Genomic DNA, 12946 nt, shown 5'->3' on the forward strand with positions numbered 1-12946 from the left:
ATACATACATTCAACATCATCAAAACAAAAAAATCAAGATTTTGAAAGGGCAACCAAAGTCTACATTGTGTATGTATCATTTATCCTAATTTCATTTCTTAAGTTTTGTGTTTGATTTTGATGAATAATTTTGTTTACTAAAATACAGGACATGTAAACTTTAAGTTTAAATGTCTTATTGCTCTTTTTTATGGTTTAAAATCGCTACAAATTGTAATTATATAGTATAACGTGGGATAATCTTAGTAGTATTGACTACTAAATTTTCACTTTTTTTGGTGAGAGAGATCATTCAATTCCTCACCTTAATTGTAATCTCCTCCTTAATATTTCCCTTTCCCGACCCCTAGTTTTTAAAACAATAATATATTAATGAATATCATATATTATCACATTAAAAAGAGTGTCATGAGATATAACGTTGTTAGTTGGACATTAAAGAAAGAATAAACAAACCAAAAAAAAAAAAGAAACACAAATTGTCTATATCAATTATAGTAACAAATAAACTTATTCTCGGTATTGATGTATGATAATTTCCACCTCTTCTTAGCCCTGTGTTGTTTCTCAACAAAAGAGAAGTAGCATGACTCTTTGGGTTTTAAAAGGTTTGAAAGGAAATTGAAGAGTTGTGACTTTTCCGTAAGATGGTGACTTTTGTGACTTTTGGGAAAGGTTGTGATTATTCTGAAGGATTGTGGCTTTTCTAAGAGGTTGTGACTTTTCCAATAAAGCACAATAAGCACATGCTTACGCTATTGATTGTTGTTTATAAATATATGTGTTTGCTCTTATTTTTTAACAACAGAATTTCTAAAATTCTTCTTGTTCTTCACAAACAAATTCTAGTGTACTTTTTTGCCGTGAGTGGTTAGCTGACGTTGTGATTTCGGCTAGTAATAGTAATACAATTTGAACAACATGAGCAACCAAGACCAATTTTCTGTTACAAGTCTGCTTATCGAAAACTTACCTCAGAAAAAAACTAAAAATTCAGACAGAATATGAAGAAATTTATAAGATTAGTAAGCTACCATATGTTCTTATTGTCCAAATTCTTTCTTTATTCTCCATAATAGTCATGATCAAAAACTATACTCTCTCTAAGGATTGGCAATACTTCTGGACTTCAATCATCAACGTTGTTTATGACACCGAGGAGTATGGTCATTTAGATAGGTCAGCAGTGCACAAATTCATTTCCTTCACGGATAATGTACTACCTCTCCTTAGCCATTATAATGTTCAGTCTAAACTTTGTGTTCATATATGATGATGGTATATCATATTTTCCCGTAATTGACAAGTGGCTTGAATTTTTTGTGAATAAGAAAGTGGAGGATTTACGCCTAAATATATGTTATAGAATTGTTTATCCGACTAGGCATGACCAACCCTATAGCTTGGCAGAAGTTCTCTGTAGTAGTTCATCGATTATAAAACTTAAGTGCAATAATTGCAGAATATGAGTAGATTGCGTACTAAATTAAACATCTCTGAAGAGTTTAACGATGAAAATTTTGTTTATCCGGGATGAACACATTAAACAAATAATGTCAAATTGTCCTCAATTAGAATCATTGAATCTATATGGATTTTGTGGTTTTAATCGTTTGCACAAAATTCATAGATTAAAACAACAAAATCCATATAGATTCAAAGATTCCAATTAAGGACAATTTGACATTATTTGTTTAATGTGTTCTTCCCGAATTAACAAACTTTCAATCTTAAACTCTTCAAAGATGTCCAATTTAGTACGCATTCTTCTAATGTTCTGCAATTATTGCAGTTGAGTTTTATAATTGGTGAACTACTACAGAGAACTTCTGGCAAGCTATAGAATTTGTCATGATGCTTAGTTGGATAAGCAGTTCTATAACATATATTCAGGTGTAAATCCACCACTTTCTTATTCACAAAAAATTCAATCCACTTGTCAATTACGTGAAAATAAGAAATACCATAATCACATCTGAACATAAAGTTTAGACTATACTTTTTAATGGTAGAGCAACTAAGGAGAGACAGTACATTATCTATTAAGGAAATGAATATGTGCACTGTCAAGATTAATAATGACTGCAATAGATCGATCACGATCATAGTGATGGGGATCGATATTCACTCGAATGTGATACATGCTGCTTTGAAATTGCTGCTCCATATGTTGAACATTTAACGATTTATAGGGTTTTAATCATATGAAAATTAATCTCACGGACTTCTCATCTTTGAACCACGAATATATTGATCTCTATTGTGATGAATTAGATGAAATGAATGAAAATATGGAGAAAGTTCTTTTGGCAAGTGTTCGTTGTGCTAATTATCTAATATTGTCATACTAGTTTACCAAGGGCAGTTATCAGTCCCAAATGTCTCTAGTCTTTTTATGTTGATTGTGAATTGAACTTTTGTTTTCTACCTATCAACTTGATTGTACGATGGGGGTCATGATTTGTTTAATTAACCTGATTAATTATCTATTGATTCACTTCTTTTTTAATGAACTCATATAGTTTTAATTTAGTACGTGAGGTTAAGTATTAGTTCCTTTTATTGGTCTAAGCTATAAGATGTTACAAGAATGGGAAATTACTATTGGTTTAGTTTGTAAGCCCTGCAAATCAATGTACTTACCTTTATTCTGCCTCATTCTTCTATGTAGGTAATTTCCAGTTTGATGTTGGTAGAGGAAGACATCTCCTTATTGTTGCTAGAATGCAGATGATTGACAATAAGTTCTTGTATTTCAAAACTTTCCTCCCCCTAGACAACCTCTTAAGGCCGACTCGTAATTTGGAAAACCTAATGGTATTTCCTGATATGCCAGTATGTTTTCAATTCACAATATCTTTATGTCAAATGTATATTGATCCCTTACAGCCTAAACGACTTCAATTTCAGTACTATAGTTGTTAAGCTTATCACCTAACCCGATTTTTCCTTGTTCTGTATTTTTAGTACCATGCTTTTTTTAAGTGCGAAGACATTGATTTGCTGGAAGACAAGTACCTCTCGTTTGAACAAAACACATTCAAAGTTTCCTTACAGAATTTGAAGAATGTCAAGGTTATGCCATTTTGTAGTCATACGCGTAGTATTGACGCAATAAAGCTCCATCAATTCATGAAGTTCTTACTTGATCAAGTAATAAATCCCAAAAAACTTGATATAGTACCAGAGCATAAGGAGTTCTACTAATACCTCAAATCTAATGAAACATTTGTTAGCTTTTCCAACAAGTGCAATTATTTCCTTTGGACCAATTAGTCATAATGTTTTCTATTCTTAGTTTGTTTCTCTTGTGTTTGTTGACATTTTTTTTAATGAGGATAACTTGTTATGAAAATTAAATTATGTGCCAGGCAATAATTAGAACAAAAACCAACTGATCGTCCCTTAACCTATGGTTTATGCTCATAAAAAGGAGAGCTAGTTTGCGTCTCTCTCTACAAGGATGAAATGAATCTTCTTGGGAGTGGACTAGATGGATGGGCGGCCTAGATTTATTATCACTCTTGCTAGCTAGGCTGGAAGTTGACTAGATTACTATATATGGTGGTTACTTGGGTTGGGATCCTGACTTTTGTTTCTTGGGTTTGGATTTGTGGTGCCTTTCTCTCTTGTAGACTTAGTTACTCTTTATACTTGTCAGGCATACAGGGGTCTGTTTGAGTTTAATTTTAACATGTGCATGAGTGTTCATTCTAGGCTTATAAGGGTCAAGTTTGGTTTAGCCTAAATGTAGTTACATTTACTTTCAATATACTCGTATGCTTTCTTTCATATCCGTTTTGACCTCCGATGTGTTACCATAGGTTTTGTTCTTTATCGATTGACTTGGGATTAAGATTATTCAGGTTGTATACTTCTTGTGATTCCTTGTGAGGGGATGTTGATCCACAGTGTCTTTGTATTGATTGATCTCATATTCGATATCCTTTTGGGAGTCAACACCACTCCGGACACTTTTTCTAGTTGGATGGCTTTAAAGTGGTCTTTCTAGATGGGCTGCTTTGATATTTTGAGACCCTTTTTTGAGTCGAGACGCCCCTATGTCAGTCGTCCTAGTTGGGCTGGGAGGGGACTAGCTAGCTGGGCGACATAGATTGATTATCACTCTTGCTAGTTGGGCTGGAAGTTCACTGGATTACTAGATATTGTGGTTCCTTGGGTTGGGAGCATGCAATATGTTTCTTGGGTTTGGATTTGTGGTGCCTTTTTCTTTTGAAGACTTGGTTAATCTTTATAATTTTCGGGCTTACAGGGTCTATTTGATTTTCATTTAAACATGTGCATGAGTGTATGTTCTAGGCTTATAGGGGTCGGTTAGGTTTAGCTTAGGTGTACTTAGATTTATTTTCGGTATGCTCGTATGCTTTCTTTCATATCCTCTTTCACCTTTATCCATTTCTAGATGCAATCTTTTCATATTATTTTTACCTTTCTTGCTCAATCGACACGTGATGTCTACAATCTTAATCTGTTTTTTCATGCAACTGCGGTGATTGTTTGTGCAATTAGAAGAATTAGGGATTTGGAGATGACTGTGAGCACTTAGAGTCTTGCATCAACTTATCTCATTCTCTACTTATTCTGAGTCTTTTTCCTTTTTGAACAAGCTTTATTTGTTTCCACTTTTTCTATCTTTAATCTTATTTTTGGAGAACTTTGTACTTCTGATTTCTAGGTTATGGGAGGGACATTTTGAATATAGTTTTTTGTTTGCTGCCGCTTTTGTTTTGTTTGGTGGTTTAGTTTGATTTCTATTTAGTTGCACCCTTATACTTATTCCTTGCTATTCTAGGTTAGAAATTAGTTTCCCTACTTGAGGGTTATAGTATATGCCCTCATAACTCGAAGAATCGGGTCATGAAAAGTTGGTATCGGAGCCCTAGATTTGCTTGTCTCCCTTGTACATAGCTAATACAAATTAGAAATTTCTAGATCTGTGTGCAGACATTTGTATCCTATTCTTAGGAGGCTAGAAGGTGTCTGTAGGAATTTATCCTCTTTTGTATCACTTTCATGCAGCATGTGTGTAGTTGGTTTCTTGAAATCTCACTTGTTTCATTCTTTTCAGAGGATGGCTTATACACGCCATACGATAGCTCGAGGAATGGGTTGACCTCTTCTACCTGTCAGGAGTGCAGCACTAGCCCTGAAGAAAGAGAGGTCTGGAGCCATTAGTTGGCCCTCAGTAGTTTAAGTTCCAGTTCAATCAGCGGGGTCGAGGCCAACTCAGTCGTCACCTAGACCTCTATGGCTCCGTACCTTCTGGCAACCATTGTACAACTTCTGATTGTGCTTGGGGCATGCATCAGGCTAGAGATGCAGCTGCACTAGCACTACAGGATTATCATACAACAAAGGCACCTCAGGTCTAGGTACCACCTAGAGGTGCCCAACCCGTGAATGTGGCCGAAGCCATACCTTTAAAGAATAAGATGCTTGGAGTGTTTCTCATACTCGTTTCTAAGGTTTTTTAGGGCTGTGGGTGGGGATACCCACAAGTTCCTTACAACTTGCCATTAGCGACATCAGAGTCGAAATGAGCCGAATTCACGGCGTATTTGTTAGATGGGTCAGCTAGTAAGTCGTGGCGTACCTGTATTTAGACCAGTTTAGTTAGGTCTCCTCTTTTCACTTGGCCCAAGTTTTCTATGGTTTTTTTTAGCATGGCTCATCCCTCACAACTTCAATGATCGCCTCAAGATCAGTTCTACTGGTTAGAGAAATTCTCCCCTCAATGTGTCAGAGTATGAGGAGAGGTTCCACAAGCTGATCGGCCACACTACTATGATTCTACCTACTAACAAGAAAAGATTTTACTGATTTGTCTGTGGGTTATGGCTTCAACGGATGGATACTTAGTCTATAGCTTCTGTGGTTCATTTATTAGTCGATGTTGTTGATCACGGTCACACTATTGTGTATCTTAGTCATGAGACCCAAGGCGGCAATCATGCCAAAATATTGAAGTTGCTGCTTGATTCAGAGAAGTTGGGCATAAGACGAGGCAACAACAACGTATTCTACTTCAGCCATAGACAAGGTGACTGAGTTATGTTTCCTAGTTGCTCATAATACTAAGCATGGCCCTAAAAATTGAGCCATTTTATATGTGATTTTCTTATCTACCAAGTAGACTACGTAGTCTGCAAATGCAAATCTAACCAGATCAAATGAATAATCCGGAGGATACCACAGAACCAGGCTCAGCGTTCGTTTGAGATATCACAAAATCCTTTTGATAGCCTTCAGAATGGATTTCTTTGGACATGACTGGAAGCATGCACATAGTCCAACACTTAGGTCTGTTAGTCATTACGTACAATAGAGCTATGATCAATCCTATATACTTTGTGTCATGTACCATGACCAGCTTCATCTTTATCAAGCTTCGTTGTTGTTGCAATTGTAGTGTTATTCATCTTTTCTTCATTCATGTTGAACTCTTTTAGTAGAGCCTCTATGTACTTCTACTGATGAGTTGAACTGCTAAATGAGGACCGTTTGATTTGAAGCCCTAAGAAGAAGTTGAGCTCTCCCATCATGCTCATTTAAAATACGTTGCTCATCAGTTGTGCAAAGTCAACCCCATGTTTTGCACATTTTCCTCCAAAGATAATGTCATTTAGATACACCTGAACTATGAGCATATTGGAGCCATGATTTCGAAGAACAATGTACTGTCAATCTTGCCTCTTGAATACCCATGTGCAAGCAAGAAGCTTGATAGTTGATCGTACCATGCTCTTGGGGATTGTTTTATTCCATACAAGGATTGTCTTGTTTTTACACATAGTTCGGATGGTCAGAATTTTCAAATCCTTGTTTGACAAATTAAAGAAACTTTGACCACCTACACAAGAACTGGGTTCTTGTTGAATATTCAGAGACAAAAATGCAATACAATAAAATAGAGAATTTTACAAGAAAAACCCCCTTACTCAAGGAAAAAAAAACAACAATCTACCCTCGTAGCATTTTAAACCAAACTTCCCTAACTTCAAAGACCAACTTTAGATTACAACTCTATAATAAAAAATATCAACTCTAGTAAATTACCTAAATAGCTCATTCTAACTGTTCAACAATTAACTATAATCGTATACTCTACTATCCAAGAAGCCAAACACATTTTTTGTTACAAAACCTCACAAATTCTCTTTCACCCTTACTACATTTATCTCTAAACAATAATTCTAAGATAAACCAATCCAAACTAAGCCAATAGAAAGAAAAACCTAATTGTAGTTCTTCTTTCTTCTATGGAATACTCTTTAGCATTGCACTACTCTACCACTAAATTATCTCAATTTATGAATTTCAAAAGCTGATTTTCTCTTTGTTAAAGATCGTTTTATAAGGGCTAATTAAACCCTAATTGAATCCTACAAGGAAAGTAATTCTTTTCCTAAATTTTTTTTCCTTTCCATATAAGGAGTCTTCTTCACTATTTTACCTTAATTAGGAGTGTTTGTCTTCGACCCGTTGTTTCTTCTTTCTTTCTCTTTTATCTTAGTTCTGGTACAAGCTTGTGAACCTGGTTCACTTTGTCATTGTCAAAACTTTACTCAGAATATTGTCATGTCATCATTAATTTATTTCTCATCTGAGGACTTAATTTCTCGAGTATCTATCAACATATATAGAGATTAGTTAGAGAACTCGATATTTTGACCATGTTTATTTTTAATGTAATGTTGTAAAATATGAATTATATAGTCATTAAGCTAAATCAATAGAAATTATTTGCATAATGGAAATCAAGTCCTATTAATTGCTACTCCTATAAAATAAAAATGCAATGTGGAGACATGAATAATATCTCATTTAACATAAAGTTGTCATCATGGTGATGCATGTGAGTTTGTCACGCCTCTACTTATCTTTTATGGATTCAAATATAATTAAAAATTCTAAAAATGAAAATAATAATTTTAAACGGATTAAAAAGGAAAATCGGTGTGGTAAATTGAAACAAGGGATTATATCTTTTTCAAATGTGTAAGAAGTAAATTATTACGTCAATGATGATTTTAAGATGACATCACAAATCTATTTAGGATATATAACCAACTAACAACCATTAATGACATAATTATCTTCAATGTCTAGATCTCATTAATTAATTGATTTATATATATTCTTTTATTGATCTGACCAAAAATAGAAAAAAATTAAATGGTCAACTCTATGTCCACTATATAACTAGTGTGACATTAGCCCTTTCATGAAAATATATATACATTCAACAACATCAAAACAAAAAAATCAAGATTTTGAAAGGGTAACCAAAGTCTACATTGTGCATGTATCCTTTATCGTAATTTCATTTCTTAAGTTTTGTGTTTGAATTTTGATGAATAATTGTGTTTACTAAAATATAGGACATGTAAACTTTAAGTTTAAATTTCTTATTGCTCTTTTTTATGGTTTAAAACCGCTGGAAAATGTAATTATATAGTATTACATGGGATAATCTAAGTAGCATTGACTACTAAATTTTCAAATATTTTGGTCAGATCATTCAATTCCTCACCTTAATTGTAATCTCCTCCATAATCTTTCCCTTTCCCAACCCCTAATTTTTAAAACAATAATATATTAATGAATATCATATATTATCACATTAAAAAAGAGTGTCATGTGATATAACTTTGTTAATTGGACATTAAAGAAAGAATAAACAAAAAAAAAGAAATAGAAAATGTCTCTAGCAATTATAGTTACAAGTAAACTTATTCTCGGTATTGATGTATGACAATTTCCACCCCTTCTTAGCCCTCTGTTGTTTCTCAACAAAAGAGAAGTAGCATGACTTTTTGGGTTTTAATAGCTCTGAAAGGAAAATGAAGAGTTGTGACTTTTTCGAAAGATGGTGACTTTTGGGAAAGGTTGTGATTATTCTGAAGGATTGTCGCTTTTCCAAGGGGCTGTGACTTTTCCAATAAAGCACAATAACCACATGTTTACACTATTGTTTGTTGTTTAAAAATATTTGTGTTTGCTCTTATTTTTTAACAACAAATTTTCTTCTAATTCTTCACAAACAAATTCTAGTGTACTTTTTTGTTGTTGAGTGGTTAGCTGACGTTGTTATTTCAAGTAGCAATATTAATACAATTTGAACAACATGAGTAACCAAGACCAATTATCTGGGACCTCTAAAAGTCTGCTTATTGAAAACATACCTAAAGACAAAACTGAAAATAGAGACAGAATGTGAAGAAATTTATAGGAGTAGCAAGCTACCTTAGGCTCTTATTGTCCAAATTCTTTATTTATTGTCCATAACAGAGACGTTAGCACATCTACTCTCTCTGAATATTGGATGTACTTCTGGACTTCTATCAATGACACCAAGGAGTATGGTCGTTTAGAGAGCTCAGCAGTGCACAGATTCATTTCCTTCACGGATAATGTACTACCTCTCCTTAGCCATCAAAATGTTCAGTCTAAACTTTGTGTTCAAATATGATGATGGTCTGTCATATTTTCCCGTAATTGACAACTACCTTGATTTTTTTGTGAATAAAAAAGTGAAGGATTTACACCTGAATATACGTTATGGAATTATTTATCCGACTGGGAATGACCAACCCTATAGCTTGCCAGAAGTTCTCTATAGTAGTTCATCTATTATAAAACTTAAGTGTAACAATTGCAAAATATGAAAAGATTGTTTCTAAATTAAACATCTCTGAAGAGTTTAACGCTGAAAAGTTTGTTTATCCGGGATGAACACATTAAACAAACAATGTCAAATAGTCCTCAATTGGAATCATTGAATCCATATGGATTTTTTGGTTTTAATCATTTGCACAAAATTCATATAGATTCAAAGATTCCAATTAAGGACAATTTGACATTATTTGTTTAATGTGTTCATCCAGGATTAACAAACTTTTCAACGTTAAACTCTTCATAGATGTCCAATTTAGTATGCATTCTTCTAATGTTCTGCAATTATTGTAGTCGAGTTTTATAATTGTTGAGCTACTACTGAGTACCTCTGGCAAGCTATAGGGTTGGTCATGATACCTAGTGGGATAAGCAGTTCTATAACATATTCAATCCCCTTGGGTAATGTGAATTAAAATGTCACGCGAGACCCTTACTGCTTGTGACCAGCCCTCTTTCTCCAGTAAGGTTATTATTAAAGAAAAATTTTAAAGTAGCCCATGACCTTCAAAACTCTCAAATATAATTTAAATGTAAACTATTAGAACACTTGGTTTTCGAAATATTTCTTTTATAAATTATCTAGGAACCAAGTTAGGAACTAAGTAAGTCACCTTAAACTTGTTATGAATATCAACAAGGTTAGGTTATCCTGCTAAAATTCGAGTTAACTTTTCAATCTTATTTGGAAGAACATATCAAGTACCATGATGTTGTTATATGTTATACGAAAGTTATTATGGGGTTATGAGAACAAGACTACAAACGGGCCAAGATTGGCAACGTGACAACAGTAACTCATAGGTGTTATAAATCCATGGCATGACATGCTATGCATTCTAATCCCGAGCTATAATCGGGAGGTATGGGGCCTATTGCCTATATTTATACGTATGAGACACAGATGGCCACAAGTTGGCAAATATGATGTTGGTTCGCTAACAGAAAGCACCACCATTGCTAGCATTTAGTTGGGTATGTCATGCATTTGAATATATATATATATATATATATTCACGACATACGATTATATGAGCATACCATGCATATTTAGGTAGTAGGGGGCTAAAGGTCAGTGATGGAGATTATTTGGGTTTCAGTTTTAGCTGGTATGTCTATTACCCTTTTACAGTAAATGTTTATGGTTTTACTTTTCTCGTTACATACCAGTACATTTTTATTCGTATTGACATCCCTTTGACTGGGGACGCTGCTTTTTGTTTTATGCGAGCAGGTACAAGTAGGGACTCTAATTGACCCACCCGCTAGGATTCAGGTTCAGCTGTGAGTTTGTAAGCTCCATCTTACCGTGGGGCTATCAGAGGATGTTTTCTTTTGTTGTACAATTTGGGTATAGTCGGGGCCTTGTCCCGACAGTGCTTATATCACTCATAGAGGCTATTGTGGACACAATATTCTAGGTTTTCTTTTTGTATGTTTCAACCTCCAGCCAATATTCTTGGCATGTATATATAGGTGTGTGTGTAAGTAGGTATGTTTTCGGTTGTGCCCTCGTCAGTCAGATAGTACATCTTTATTTTTTTGGTTTGTCTACCATTATTTGTATGGTTATTCTCTTTCAGGTCTTGACCTCTGGGTCCAGGCTTCACTTTTTAGAGGTTGTGCTACCCAATATTTTTGTCTCACAAGTTTGGTTTAGCTAGTATGTTTCAGTGGGTAACTCGATGTATTAGGGTTTCGAGTTCTAGTTACGCTCCATATTTCTAGGTGTGACAGACTTGGTATCAAAGCCGATCGTATCCCAGGGGGTCCACAAGCCGTGTCTAGTAGAGTCTTGTTTATGGGTGTATTGTGCACCACACTTATAATCAACAGGCTACAGGGCATTTAAGAAAGGTTACATTTCATTAAACTGATAAATCGTGCTATATTGCAAAAGTATAAGAACATTTGAAATCTAAGTCGTGCTTTATGTTTTTTATCTAACAGGCTACACTCGCTCCGGATATGGTAGATCAAGAGATAGGTACGCATCCAAAGAGATAGATTTCCCTCGGGGGCACAAGGTTGATATCTCCAGTACCCCTAGTACCAGCCTCCCCGGCACCTATTGAAGCCCGAGGAGATGCAGTACCCCTATCCTCACCAGTTCCATTGGTACCTGAGGAACCTACAGACACCGGACCTCCAGTACCTACTATTTCTCCACCAGTGATCTCTGGGGAAAAGGGGATGAGAGAGGCAATTCAGTTACTGACTAGGATGGTTTCTATTAATGAGCGAAAACTGGAGTCAAGAGTAGATATTCAGAGAGATCGGTCAGAAAGTTCGAAGGTACGAGAGTTTCTTCATTTGGCCCCTCCGTTATTTACAGGATCTAGTCTTACCGAGGATCCTCAGGACTTTATAGAGCACATATATAGAGTATTGAGGGTGATGCATGCCTCCATTACAGAGGCTGTGGAGTTGGCTTCTTTCCGACTACGTGATGTAGCCATCATTTGGTATGAGGCATGGGAGAGATCTAGAGGACCTGATGCTCCGCCAGTAGAGTGGGAGGACATCTCTGAGGCCTTCCGTGCCCACTATTTGCCACGGGAAGTTCGAGAGACCCGTCTTGACCAGTTTATCAATTTGAAGCAAGGAACCATGAGTATTAGGGATTATAGCCACTGGTTTAATTCTTTGGCAAGATATGCACCAGATATTGTACGTACCATGAAAGATAAAGTTCATCGTTATGTTGATGGTATGGCAGATCATTTGATCACAGATTGTAGGATAGCATCCCTATCAGATGAGTAGATATTTCCTGCATACAATTTTTCTCTCAGACTACAGAGGACCTTTCTAAGAGGATTCATGATACCCGTAGGGATAGGGAGCAGAGTAAGAGGGCCCGTACTATGGGGTCTTATAGGGAGCCACATGGTGATTTTAGGCCCCCTTTATATCGATATCCACCTCGGTCTGTGGGTAGTGTCTCACCACAGGTGCAGGGATTGCGGTTTGATCGTTATAGTCAGTTAGGACCAGCTCAGAGTTCAGGCCAGCCTAACGGTCGTCGATAAGATTGTTCCGTACATATAAGACATACCACTTATCATTGTACACAGTACGGTAAGTAACACACTGGACAGTGTAGACAGGGTTCAGGTGTATGTTATCATTGTGGGAAGACAGGACATTTTATTTGTCCATGCCCGAGGTTGAGCAGAGGTGATCTAGCTCAGCCTTCAGGATCCACAACAATATATTCACCCTCAGTCTGTGCCCCACGACCAAGACA

General features: G+C 35.6%; 1 pseudogene; it reads left to right on the forward strand.

The window, feature by feature from the left end:
- Positions 1-921: 921 nt before the first annotated feature.
- On the forward strand, positions 922-3298 carry LOC125819822 (putative F-box/LRR-repeat protein At4g15060; annotated as a pseudogene).
- Positions 3299-12946: the final 9648 nt, after the last annotated feature.

The sequence above is a fragment of the Solanum verrucosum genome, unplaced genomic scaffold, assembly GCF_900185275.1.
Source record: "Solanum verrucosum unplaced genomic scaffold, falcon-dt-bn FXZP01000239.1, whole genome shotgun sequence".
Lineage (NCBI taxonomy): Eukaryota > Viridiplantae > Streptophyta > Magnoliopsida > Solanales > Solanaceae > Solanum > Solanum verrucosum.